The 13,376-nt window shown below is 40.3% G+C and overlaps 1 long non-coding RNA gene across 2 annotated transcripts; it reads right to left on the minus strand.

Moving 5' to 3' along the window:
- Positions 1-6,343: 6,343 nt before the first annotated feature.
- On the minus strand, positions 6,344-10,550 carry LOC113035709 (uncharacterized). Of its 2 annotated transcripts, none has more exons than XR_003274381.1 (4): positions 10,518-10,550; positions 9,348-9,452; positions 8,468-8,622; positions 6,344-7,783 (listed from the first exon to the last, which is right to left on the minus strand). It is a non-coding gene; the product is annotated as an uncharacterized LOC113035709 (long non-coding RNA). The 2 variants fall into 2 exon arrangements; XR_003274380.1 differs by having other exon boundaries at positions 6,344-7,786.
- Between the last annotated feature and the right edge of the window lie 2,826 nt (positions 10,551-13,376).

The following is a 13,376-nucleotide window of genomic DNA, read 5'->3' on the forward strand; positions in this document are numbered from 1 at the left end:
CTTTAATTAATGACAACTTCCTACTTATTATATTAAATCTTACTTGTTGGATAGTTTTAAACCAGTAAAAGGTTTGTTTTGTTGTTGTTGTTTTTTGTTTTTGTTTTTGTTTTTTTTTACAGTTAAATCAATGTTAACTGGTTAAAACCTTATTGGTTAGACACACACAGTGTGCATTTTCACATCACTGAGAAGAGGCTACTGGTATGAAAACCTTTCAGTCAAACCTAAAAAGTACTCTCTTGATTTGTGTGATATGCAGCAGACAGTGATATTTCGGCAGATAAAGGATATATGGAATATCCTCCATCAGAAATCATTTTCATAGCTTTTTCGTGCAAACTATTAGCAAGAGCTACAGTTACATTTTGGAGTTGGAGTTTTAAGTTGCAAACTGTAGTAGGTGTGTGAAAAGTAAATTTACATTGTGTAGCTGGTTAGATATTTTTGTTTCATATTTTGCCTTTGTCTTTTTTACACGACTGTACTACGACCTCTAGTGGTTAACATTATAATGGAAGTTAAAGCAGAGCTGGTTTGGTTTCAAAAACTGGCAGCAGAGTGCTGGCCAGCCCTTTCAAGTGTGACTTGACCAAATAGCAGGAAATTCTGTCCACGACTGTACTACGATCTCTAGTGGTTAACATTGTAATGGAAGTAAAAGCAGAGCTTTGAAATGCAAAATGATGATGAACTTCAGTGGTCTGTTTTCTTGGGACATTTGTGCTCTTCATTAACAACCAGCCATGGTTTAATTTCCATACATCAGTATTGCCATGTTTATACCAGTGTTATCTTATTATGAGTGAACTGCTTGTTTAAAATGCAATTAAAATGAAAGTTCAATAAGTCACAGTAAAAAACATGAAATAACAGAAAATCACAAATCTGAATATGCAGAGAGGCATCTGAGAAGAGAAAGAGCTTAGCCGTCATGATGTGTGTCGGTCTACCAATCTACAGACAAACTCGACATGTCTTTTCTCCACAAGTCTTCCTCAAACAGAAATCATATTTAAAATAAACCAACTACTACTGCCACAAATAATAATAATAATGATAAGGAGGTTTATTCTGCTGTGTCATGCTGACATGAGACCAAGAAACTGGGCGGGCAGCCAGTTTATCCTACTGTAAATACATTAATAAAACCGGTTAGTTACAATTCATCTTCCATTATAACACTGTAAACCTGACTATGTAAAATGTAACAATTTTTGGTGTAGTGTTTTATTTTATATGGGTTATTTATGGAAGCTCGTCCCCCGTCAAAAATAAAAACTACAACAAACAACAAACAACCTTCATGGTCCAAAATTCAACTTCCTCAGAAGTTTGGATTTATTGGAGTCACAATTCTGGTATAAAGTAATACCAAATAATGCCTTCTTTCCTTCTTTGTTGTTGAGCTGTGTAATGTGAAATGCTTATGACCTTCACAAGTTTTCCATTTCTGCAAATTCACTCACTTTAGTCTTTATTGTCGCAGTCACGGTGTATGGTGCATAGAAGGAGAGTGTGCTGACACAACTATGATATTTTAGTTTGAGATAATAACTTTTGTTTGATAAAGAACTTGCTTTGTAGCCAGTGATTCAGCTGAAATGAAGTGGTTAATCAGTCAATGCGTTCCATTCGTTGGCGTCCCGTGAAGTCTGCACCGGGACTTAAGACGTTCCAATATATATATCTATAGATGGATGGTTAACAGGCACAAGACAGTTGGCGCTCACTGTCACTGAGACTCCTCATCACTCTCTTCATACTTTTGGTGCTTTCGTCTGTGTAGCAGGTTACCGGTGTCTGTGATGGAGCGCTGGCGGGGCAGAGTAGCTCTGGTGACCGGAGCCTCAGTCGGGATCGGTGCGGCTGTAGCGGTAGAGCTGGTCCGGCTCGGCATGAAAGTGGTGGGCTGCGCCAGGGACGTCAGAAAACTCCAGGTTTGTTCTGAACTAACAAACTGGATTTCAACAGAGATTATTTAATGTAAAACTCTAATGAAAAGGAATTTTTAATATGAAGCTCTGTCAGGCAAACATCATATTGGGGCTGTCGAGCAGACAGACCCTTTGTTTTACTGTGAATAAATTATAAATACTTTAATTCTTAAAACAGGTGCATTAGTTTATGATAAAGACATTGGAGGGGAGTTATTATTTCCATCTATGCACCAAACCGATTTCAGCTGAAATGGATGGAGCAATAACAAATTGCATAAGGCAATCCTATTGATGTACGCTTCAAAGAAGAAGAGTTGAGAGAAGCAAAAAATAAAGAAACAAATAAAGAAAAACATAGTTTATGTGGTATATATTGGTCTATATGCATGGGTTTCATCTTGATGAATGGAGCTGTCCAAATCCACAAAGAGCAGTAAACCTCAGGTCAACAGCCACAGCACAGGTCAGCTGATCACAACCTGTACACAAAGAAATCTGCTGGAGCTTATTATGATTAATTTACTCATGCTGCAATGATATATATAAAAAAAAAAAAAAACACCCAGCACGCCCCTGTGGGCGGTTTATCCTTCAAGCTCGGGTCCTCTACCAGAGGCCTGGGAGCTTGAGGGTCCTGCGCAGTATCTTAGCTGTTCCCAGGACTGCGCTCTTCTGGACAGAGATCTCCGATGTTATTCCCGGGATCTGCTGGAGCCACTCGCCTAGCTTGGGAGTCACCGCACCTAGTGCTCCGATTACCACGGGGACCACCATTACCTTCACCCTCCACATCCTCTCGAGCTCTTCTCTGAGCCCTTGGTATTTCTCCAGCTTCTCGTGTTCCTTCTTCCTGATATTGCTGTCATTCGGAACCGCTACATCGATCACTACGGCCGTCTTCTTCTGTTTGTCTACCACCACTATGTCCGGTTGGTTAGCCACCACCATTTTGTCCGTCTGTATCTGGAAGTCCCACAGGATCTTAGCTCGGTCATTCTCCACCACCCTTGGGGGCATCTCCCATTTTGACCTCGGGACTTCCAGGTTATACTCGGCACAGATGTTCCTGTACACTATGCCGGCCACTTGGTTATGGCGTTCCATGTATGCCTTGCCTGCTAGCATCTTGCACCCTGCTGTTATGTGCTGGATTGTCTCTGGGGCATCTTTACACAGCCTGCACCTGGGGTCTTGCCTGGTGTGATAGACCCCAGCCTCTATGGATCTTGTGCTCAGAGCTTGTTCTTGTGCTGCCATGATTAGTGCCTCTGTGCTGTCTTTCAGTCCAGCTTTGTCCAGCCACTGGTAGGATTTCTGGATATCAGCCACCTCCTCTATCTGCCGGTGGTACATACCGTGCAGGGGCCTGTCCTTCCATGATGGTTCCTCGTCTTCCTCCTCTTTCTTGGGTTTCTGCTGCCTGAGGTATTCACTGAGCACTCGGTCAGTTGGGGCCATCTTCCCAATGTATTCTTGGATGTTCGTTGTCTCATCCTGGACTGTGGTGCTGACACTCACCAGTCCCCGGCCCCCTTCCTTCCGCTTAGCATACAGCCTCAGGGTGCTGGATTTGGGGTGAAACCCTCCATGCATGGTAAGGAGCTTTCTTGTCTTTATGTCAGTGGCTTCTATCTCCTCCTTTGGCCAGCCTATTACCCCAGCAGGGTACCTGATCACGGGCAGGGCGTACGTGTTGATGGCCCGGATCTTGTTCTTACCATTCAGCTGACTCCTCAGGACTTGCCTGACCCTCTGCAGGTACTTGGTGGTTGCAGCTTTTCTAGCGGCCTCTTCATGGTTCCCATTCGCCTGTGGGATCCCCAAGTACTTGTAACTGTCCTCTATGTCTGCAATGTTGCCTTCTGGTAGTTCAATCCCCTCAGTTCTGACTACCTTCCCTCTCTTTGATACCATCCGACTACACTTCTCCAGTCCGAACGACATTCCAATGTCATTGCTGTATAGCCTGGTAGTGTGGATCAGTGAATCGATGTCTCGTTCACTCTTGGCATACAGCTTGATGTCATCCATGTACAGGAGGTGGCTGACAACTGCTCCGTTACGTAGTCGGTATCCGTAGCCAGTCTTGTTAATGATCTCACTGAGGGGGTTCAGGCCTATGCAGAACAGCAGTGGGGACAGAGCATCTCCTTGGTAGATCCCGCACTTGATGGTGACTTGTGCTATGGGCTTGGAGTTGGCCTCTAGTGTTGTACGCCACATCCCCATTGAGTTCCTGATGAAGGCTCTTAGGGTCCCATTGATCTTGTACAATTCTAGGCATTCCAGTATCCAGCTGTGGGGCATTGAGTCATAGGCCTTCTTGTAATCAATCCAGGCAGTGTACAGGTTGGTCAGTCTGGTCTTGCAGTCTCGGCTGATTGTTCTGTCTACCAGTAGCTGGTGTTTTGCGCCTCTGGTATTCTTGCCAATTCCTTTCTGTGTCCCGCTCATGTATTGACCCATGTGCCTGTTCATCTTAGCCGATATGATGCCTGACAGGAGCTTCCATGTAGTACTGAGGCAGGTTATTGGTCGGTAGTTGGAGGGGACCGGTCCCTTCTTGGGGTCCTTGGGGATCAGGACCGTCCGGCCTTCAGTTAGCCATTTCGGGTGTCTCTCGTTAACTAGCAGCTGGTTCATTTGTGCTGCCAGACGCTCGTGGAGTGCAGTCAGCTTCTTCAGCCAGTAGGCGTGAACCATGTCGGGCCCTGGTGCTGTCCAACTCTTCATACTGGAGACCCTTTCTTGGATATCTGCCACTGTGATGGTTACTGGACCCTGTTCAGGGAGGTCGCTGTGGTCAGCCCTCAGATCCTCTAGCCACTGAGCATTGCCGTTATATATATATATAGCAAATTATATAGCTGATTTAAGCAGGAGATGCGCATGGATATATATAGCAAGTTATATATATATATATATATATATATATATATATATATATATATATATATATATATATACATACATGGTCTGTTGAGCTAGGGTTAGGGTTAGGGTAAGAAAATAAGAAATTCAGACATATGTAATCAATATTAAACGTCTCTGATGTGGGCCACTGTCCGCAGTGTTGGGAAATCCATACCAGGCTGGAACGAGTCAAGGTAGGTGAGCATCCACGAGAAGACACAGCAGATGCATCCTACTAATACTGACAGGACCAGGAGACTCCAGAAACCGAGCATCTTCTCTTCAGTGCCATCCTCTCCTGTCACCCTCTCTGCCCGCAGCTCTTTGAGTATGGGGTAGATAAGGGCGCAGAGAAACCCTTATTACTCATTTGTATTATAATTCAATTTTCATGAAATATTCATATTCAGTATCGGTCCTTTTATATTAATAACCACGGATCCACCCAGGCTCATGGTGGGGCAGGGCTCTGTCCTGGGATGCTTGAGTACAAGGTAACGTACACCCTGACCAGGTATCCAGTCTGTCAGAATTGTTTTCAATATTTGGTTCAAAAACATGAGTGACAACAAAAATCCAACTAGGATTCTTGCATATGATGAATGAAGTCTGTCTTTGACTGTATTGTCCAGCTGATCCATCAAACCCCCAGCAGGTGAACCTTATTCATGACATAACACGGCAACAATGTAAAAAATGAAACAGCAACAGTCTAAATGTAAAGTGCATTCTAAAGTCCTCTTCAATAAATCATATGCAAAGAGTCATTCAGGACTGTAAAACGTGAACTACAGAACCCAGAGCCTTCATCATTAAATCTCTGGTTGCTTCATTTTCCTATCCTATATCAGATACTTTAAGGTTAGGTTAGGTAAACTTGCATTCTCATGGTGAGGCAAAATGCTTTATGTGTGTGCGCGTGTCATGAACGGCTATAAAAGGCCTATAATTAAAGAACAAAGCGGGGTTTGAGTTCGAGTTGCGGCAGACTGTCACTACTTGTAAATGGAACGCAGCCTTCCTACGGCGGACAGCTAATAACAGGAATCGGACGCGGTCCAGCCAAGTCCACAGCAACCACCATAGCAACCGCCTAGCATGACCTTAAAAACATATTCTGTCTTCATAACTATCAAAAATGTGAAATGATTTGCAAAGTGTGAAAGTGTTACAGCTGCAGAGAGCTATGGTGGTATCTATGGAAGCTGTTTACATAGCTAATAATATACGATGTAACCATGGAGACAGTCACGTGAGCTAGCGGTGCATGTTTACTACAGTGAATAAGGTGATTGCGTGCACACGCTGCAGAGGGTAAAGACATTACTTCAATATTGTTTTATACTGATATATATTTCCCTTCTGTTGACCATCACCTCAGGTTCACCATTACAGTTTCAGCATACAGATGCACACTGTCTAAATATGAACACACTCAAAAACTCATGTCTCAGAAATAAGCACAGCTGTTCATGTTTGTCATTAGAGTTTTATTTGTAAGAAAATTATGAGCTTCATATTGTGCATCAAATAAAAGAACATTTCACAACTCTGAGTCAACAGAAACAGGTAACAGAAATGTCTCTAATGTAGACATGTACAGTGTAGTGTAAGCATTAAAAGATCATAAAGGAAACACTAACATTCATGTGAAACTAATTGTAATAAAAAAAATGAACAGGTGGTTTATAGATGTAAAAGAAAGAATCTGAAAACAACACTTTTTTGGTCTAAGTGATCAAAGTAGAAAACAGAACTGATGTTCAAAAACAAACCGTAGCTGCACTAATATTACACATCTCCATTGTTGTGGTGAACAGACATGTTGCTTTTAAAACCACATGCAGTGTGTGGCCATGACTGTTCACTGAGACCATGAACGCCACTTCGCTGAAGCCTTCGCCTTCTTCTTCTAAATTGGAAGCAGAAGGAGCACAAGCTGCTTTGATCTACTGAAATGAAAAAGCAGAACATCTGAGCTGAAATCATTAAGACAGGAACAAATTCAATGCAGTGTCTCAGGTGGCTTAGCCTGTTACAACTGTTGATACAAGCTAAATACGGTTAACACACAGTGTCAGGGAGCTCCAGTGTGGGAACTAGTGGCTTTAGGTTTGTAGTCATTTAACTTTCATCCATTCATTCATTTAATTCAGGAGGAAGAAATGCCAGGTTGGTGCAGGCTGGTTACATGCATTTGGTCCCATGCTGTCTTTAACTAAATGACTTGGTTCACTTTATGGCTGGGCTGTATGTGGGGTTATATCATGTTATTTGGGCAGGAGTACCTGTCCTCTGTTAGACTTAGAAAGTTTCTCCATAAGTAGAGTTTCTAACTCTTCTAGCACATCTGTGGCTGACAGCTTTTTGGTGGCTCTTTTTACCCCACACTGGTTGTGAGTGTGTAAATAGCCCCACTAGTTCTTTTGGGTTGCAGTTAACTTGGGAGGAAGAGGTGGGTCTGCCATGACTAGAGGAATAACAATTATCTGGGATATATAAATTTCATAATGCATGCATATATCTCTATAAACCTGGCCTGTGGGCTGCCATTTTTACATTCAGTTATTTCTTTGTTGAATCTAAATAATGAATGTGTTACAGTTAAACTGACACTGATCAGTGTAAATGGCTCATTGGGACACAGAAACCTTTAAATTAAACCTGATATCTAGTGTCAAACAATATCAAAGCTGTAAAAGATGTTTACATTCAGAATTTATAAAACTATGATTGTAAATAAATTCAAACAAGTGAGCTTTTCTCTTTGTGCTGAATATCAACACTATGATTTCTTAGACTGTAAGCGTTACTTTAGCACAACCAGTTGTAGAAGCCGTCACTCCAAATGTCTTTGATAACAAGAAAAAAATACCTTTTCAGTACACGGCCTGAAGTTCTTCTCCGACATCTTCTGCAATCGGCTTTGTCTGCTGGTTTGAAGACAATAAACCACAAAAAAGATGATTTAGTCACTTTGTCTGTGTCATGCAGCTCGAATGTGTCGTGTAACGATGTTGAATAGCCGTCGTTATCCCTCTGCTGTGTCAGTAGGATTGTACTGTACAGCATCTCATTGATATGTGAGGAATGCTAATGTAAATCTCCATTTGCACTATTTGCCTATTTTGCACCACTATGCCTCCTTACTTGAATATTGTATATTGTATATTGCATAGCTTTTTTTTTTTTGTTATACGTAAAATTGTATTGTATTTATTTAAATTTTTACTTTTAAATTATTTTATTTGCATTTTTCTAATCACTAGGGTTTGAGAGTAACGCAATTTCTATTCTCTGTATGTCCTGTACATGTGGCAGAATTGACAATTAAAGTTGACTTGACTTGACTTGAAACACGATAACAGACTTACATCATTAAAACATAAAGGACAGGAGATATTTAGATATTTTTATATTTATATTACATTTTATAGCTGACGGATATTACTAAATAGATAGAATTTACTAAATAGCTGGATGAACATGAAAAATATGGCTATAATAACAAATGACCATGAGAGCCAGTAGAATTAATTCAACTGGACACTTAAAAGATGTCCTTAAATGCTCTTTAAGTGGCAGAACAGATGAACAAACAGTTAATCGCTTACTTGAGATGAAATCTGCTCAGCTACTTTGAAAACAGCTAAGTGGTTCCTCCTTTAACAGGATGACTGCTCAGGGGTAAGGCCATCATGCAGTCCAGCAACCTTTATGGTTCTGCTTTGATTCACCAGGAACTATTAGGGAAACCTTCCAGCGCCTCCTGTGAAAGACACAGACATAAACACAAACATTTATTAACATGTTCCACAGTCTTCCAGTTTGATTTTCTCATCCTGTGGACAACAACGTACATGGATGCAGGTTTATTGTTAACTTTTGTAAGGTTTATTTAGTGAACATATCCAGCTGCAGCTCCACTGTGATCCTGGATAAGCACTTAAGGAAATGTGTCAATAAATGGACAAACATCAACTTACTATATTTATCCAAACAGATGGGACCAATAATGCTTCACTGAGTTAGAGACTTTAACGTCTCTTCTATGTAAGAATGTCTCGTGCTGATAGACCTGCAAACTTGACAACAAAGGTTTTTCAGACTGCATGTAGCTGTCCTCTATGTCAGCTCACACATTTACATTTATGTCACACTTATTTCTGCTTTCCCATTTTATAATTATTACTTACATTTTGATTAGATACCTTGAGTTTGTAAATGATCAGATTACATAATTGGAATACAATGTATCCAATTCAGGGTTGCGGGAGGATGAAGCCTATCCCAGCTGATACAGGACAAAGACAGGCTGCCAGTTTATTGCAGGGCTAACACGATATGTGTAACAGAAAATCCACTTAAATGTTTGATATTTCTTATAATAATCATAATTATGACTATTATTTAAAGGTTTCTTTATAAATACATTTTGATTTTTTATAACCTCTAAAACATAAACCTGAGCTGTTTCAGATTCTGATCTCTGACCTCAGTGACCTGGCTGTGTCCTCACTGCAGCTCCCTCTTGGAAGTACGTCTGCTTCTTGTCTACCCCCAGTGTTGACCGCCTGCCCTTGATATCACGTACTGTACCTGAGGAACAAAAAAGGACAAACACTTGCCTTCATTTAAGAAGTACATTCATACAGAGGTAATCTATGGAAACACACTAGTTCACCCTTTGGGAGAAATCAGCTCCTGTGAAACATTTCTGTAAATGAACATCATGTGGAAAATGAATGAAATGAGTTCTTCAGGTGACTCAGCAGTCCCACACTGACAAATGACATCTAGTTAAACTATTAAGCATATTTGCTCTTCTGAAATCTGTGTTAAACAACAACAAACATAAATTAGTAACAAAAATACAGCTGAGTAGAGGCTTTACAAACCACCAGCAGCCATAATGCTAAATTTTAATCTTCAAATGTTTCTGAGCCGTCTTCAACCTGCTTTTAACACATTAAAGTCCCACAGTCAATGCAGCCTGACTCAATCCTAGATGTTCAGCACAGAGACACAGAGGTACCGTTTAAAGTTTAGTGATAACCTGAGTCACTGATCATTTGCAGTATTACAGAGTCTGGCAGTCTTTGCATGATGTCCACGTCACTGTAAGTTTCTAGCTCACTCTCAGGCGTGACAGGTGTGCCAGCAGTAAAGAGTAATAATAGCCTGCATCCTGAGGTTTGTCATGCAGGATTAAAGGAGCCAGGCTTTGTTCACACAGCTAGGATTGTATTTTACACTGACCCTGGGTCAGTATAAGTATCATACAGTTTAAACGAAGCACTGAAACTTGCACATATTTATTATAGATGCACTGAAGCTAATCGAGATATTTGCTGTCAATCTGTGGCTGCGATTAAACACTTTACTGGAAACTTTATTAACTAGTAACTTCATCAGTCATGACAGAAGCTAATATTTCTGTGCTAACATCGTTTAACCAGTAACAGCTTTACTAAGCTAACGTTTACACCGTAACTTTAAGCTAGCACCATAAAGACGGTAAAACACGTAATAATATCTACAAATGCATCGTAAAGCTGTTATATTAGCACTCGGTGTATTACTAAGAGAACCACATTAACATTACTGACACTCGCTGACTTTTAATAGTCATTCTATAAATGCTGTCCGTGTAAATGGTCTTACCTGTAAACACTGCATATCCACCGGATTCCAGCCAGAGTGGATTCTGGAGTCTTCCACGCTCCTGTTAGTGATCCTCCATCTGGATGGATGAGAACAACCTTCTGAACAATCTAGCAGGAGATGGCCCATATCTATGGGACTGGTTTGTGCTAATAACGCCCATTGTATGGACTGATAACAGCCGAAGCGGGTGAATAAAGTCACCCAGTAGCTAGCTGTGCCATTACCCAGCATACATCACTCCCTCCGTAAATGCAATAAACGATACAAAAGCATCGTTCTACCTGTTTTTCAGGTAGTTGTTTACATTATATAATTTATTGTGTTCTGTATACGTCACTACAATGTGATTTGGAAAATGTCTAAATATACCGACAGCAGGCACTTCCGCAGCAATCTCTTCAATCGGAGGACCCTTCACGTCAATTCCCAACGCGAGAGGGGTACCCTGCGCGTCCATAAGTGCAGCAGAGGGAGCCTGACCATGCGTCACACGTTTGACGAGTTGGGAGTGAGAACGTGTTGTATGTTCTCATCCCTGAGGAGAAACTGTTGCATATTTCATTTGTAGCCTCCTTTCAAAACAGTCTGTGAAACATTTACCATATCTGTGTTTTTTTCATCTCAGTGAGAAGTTGCAGCATGTCACCTTAATGTACCTTAATGTAATTTTTACTGACTTTATGTACTCATGAAAACACTGTATAACATTTTACTGATAATTTTCACTAAGGAATAAAATAAAAGGATTTTCAGGGAAATTTCTTTCATTGCAGTGCTCTTGTTGTGGTAAAGGATTTTAATGTGCTGTTTGTAATAGGACATTTAAATAAAAATGTCCTGTGGAGAATATCCAGTACACAAATATTTATATAAGAATAAAAACAAAGAATATATTTAAGGTAAAAGCAAAATATCTGAAAAAATTACAACAATTTCAATAAAATTACTTAAATATATTGTAATTAAGGTAAGTATAATACATTTTTTTTTTTATATCTGCATAGACAAAACACCCAGAAGAATTACTATAACTAACTAGATAGCCAAGGAATTCCACCCTGTCTTTGGTTGAATACATATCAGAAAAACTGTTTCATTTCTTTCAGACACTGCTTACAGTACTTAGCAAATATAACATAAGCTGTCAAGGGGGGGTGGAAATCATGGAGCAACTGGGTAACTGGGAGGTATCCTGGGGGAACTCCCAGGTCTGGACCCCTGCATTACTGAGCTCCTGGACAGCCTGAGTTGCAACCTGGTGGCATCACATGGACAGAAATATATTGTCCCTGAAGTGTTCTGTTGGTTTTCTCTCAGGTGAATCTGGGGCCATTTGGCGGTATCAATTTATGCTCTTTATGTTCCTCCTTGCACAAAGGAGCAGATACCTGTCCAGCTAATGTTTTAAGGACCTACTGTCCTACTGTCTGTGCTTAAGGCTGTACACCCCGGGGTTTTGCTTTGCTTGTTTTCTGCTTTGTAATTCTCTTGCTAAATGTCTGTATGTATTTTTCCTGCTGTTCATATGATTCAGTGTATTAAACTCTGTTCCAAGAATTCTACTCTTTTCCAGAGCATCTTTTTGAGTGTCTTGATTTTAATTGGATCTAAAAGGGTTGGATCTCCACATCGTTGGTGGGAGAAGATTATCATGATGGCTTCAAAATTTGCGACCACAAAAGGTTTCCCTGAACAGAAACACCATAATTCACGGGTTGTTTTATCATTGCCGCTCTAGTGCACCTGTTGTTAATTAACACCAAATGAGATTAACTTACCAGATCTTATCACAGAGCGGTGTAGTTACAAACTCAGCTGCAGGGAGCAATACCAGATGAAATGACTAACATGCCTATTGTTTATTAGTTATTAACCTTTCCCCCTTTATGTACTAGGTGAAGGGGCAGTTATGCTGACGCAAACAGACCAAAGATGAAGAGCTGTTGTCAGCCTGTGAAGTTTTCAGGGACTAGCATTTGAGTTATTGTGGAAAATTTACCTACTAGGCAGTCTTTATGGAGAACACAGTATCAAGTTTATGTAGTGTGCATAGCAAATTCTGTTGGTGGGCTGTTTTGTATAATGAGATGAACCCACAGGTAGAGCAAATAACTGCTACAGTTATGTATGACGCCAAAGGTCATGAAGAAGTTACTCTCACAACTTGGCATCCATCCTTGCAACACTTCTGGTTACTTATTTGGGCAATTATTTTGAAGCAGTATCTAAATTAAAGTTAATTGTACTGGTCATAGGAGCTGCATGTATAGAATCACCAGTGAAATCTGATTGAAGAGGAAACAATGGTTGACTATGCTCCAAAATAAAAGATAAACTTCTACCACCATCTTTGCTGTTGAATAGATATCAATTCAGAGTTCCTTCAGTGCCTCATCTCTCTCTCATTCTGTGCTGATTTAAGCAGGAGATGCGCATGGATGACCAAATTAAACAGAGACTGATTTGCCATAAACATATTAAAAAGTAAAGTGAAGTTTTTCTGAATTTAAGAGCATATATAATGTGTGTTTGAATAATGTGTGTCTGTTTATCAGTCTACTCTTAAACTGTACATGTCTTTGTGTATTCAAAAAGAGATCTCGTTCTCAAAGACAATATATTTAAATGTCGGATTAAATACTCCTACTACTTCTACTACTGCTAATGCTATCATGATGATGGAGTTTTTTTCTGCTGTGTCATGCTAACATGAGAGAGAGACTGGGTGGGCAATTAGTTTGTCTTGCTGCAAAGAAATGAATAAACCAATTATTTACAATTTATCATCCATTTTTGTAAATATGACTCTGTGAAAAAGTTCACTGTTCACAACTGGTTTATAAATGACCAGGTTTA

This window comes from Astatotilapia calliptera, chromosome 14 (genome assembly GCF_900246225.1).
Source record: "Astatotilapia calliptera chromosome 14, fAstCal1.2, whole genome shotgun sequence".
NCBI lineage: Eukaryota > Metazoa > Chordata > Actinopteri > Cichliformes > Cichlidae > Astatotilapia > Astatotilapia calliptera.